Below are 506 nucleotides of genomic sequence, written 5' to 3' on the forward strand. Positions count from 1 at the left end.
GCATAGCACTGCGTCATTACGTCACGTCTGTAAACATAAAGAAGTTGTCCCGGCTACTAGGCTATCGCATGTTAGGATGCTGCAGGTGGCCTATCGTTTATAGCCTTTTCTCACAGCAGCTAGAATAATGAAATGACAAAAAATCATTTTGATGGCGGATTGTAATCCAGAAAGGATTATATGAAACACATGTGAATGAAATTAAATTATATTCCAGTTTTAAATGTGCTTCTGATTACAGATAGCCTGGGATTACACAAGATTTGTATTTAAAGACAACCAGTTTGAAGGGAGCATAATTAGCTTTTTGGGTTAAAAGAATTTCTTGGTATGAAATTCGAATGGTATGACAATTAGAGATTAGACTGTACAGAAATTGAAATCTACACACACACACTATACTCAGTCACACAATGCTGATGTTGTTAACAATAATCTGAGAATAAAGTATAACAATAATAATAATTTCCACGGTTTGATGTGATATGAGCTAATCGATCGTTAGA

The 506-nt window shown here is 34.8% G+C and overlaps 1 protein-coding gene across 1 annotated transcript in view; it reads right to left on the minus strand.

Moving 5' to 3' along the window:
• The window catches only part of LOC107690809 (AT-rich interactive domain-containing protein 4B-like), a 101540-nt gene that overhangs the window by 50976 nt on the left and 50058 nt on the right, over positions 1-506 (minus strand). The gene's annotated exons all lie outside the window — the stretch shown is intronic.

The sequence above is a fragment of the Sinocyclocheilus anshuiensis genome, unplaced genomic scaffold (genome assembly GCF_001515605.1).
Source record: "Sinocyclocheilus anshuiensis isolate Anshui unplaced genomic scaffold, SAMN03320099.WGS_v1.1 scaffold2584, whole genome shotgun sequence".
NCBI lineage: Eukaryota > Metazoa > Chordata > Actinopteri > Cypriniformes > Cyprinidae > Sinocyclocheilus > Sinocyclocheilus anshuiensis.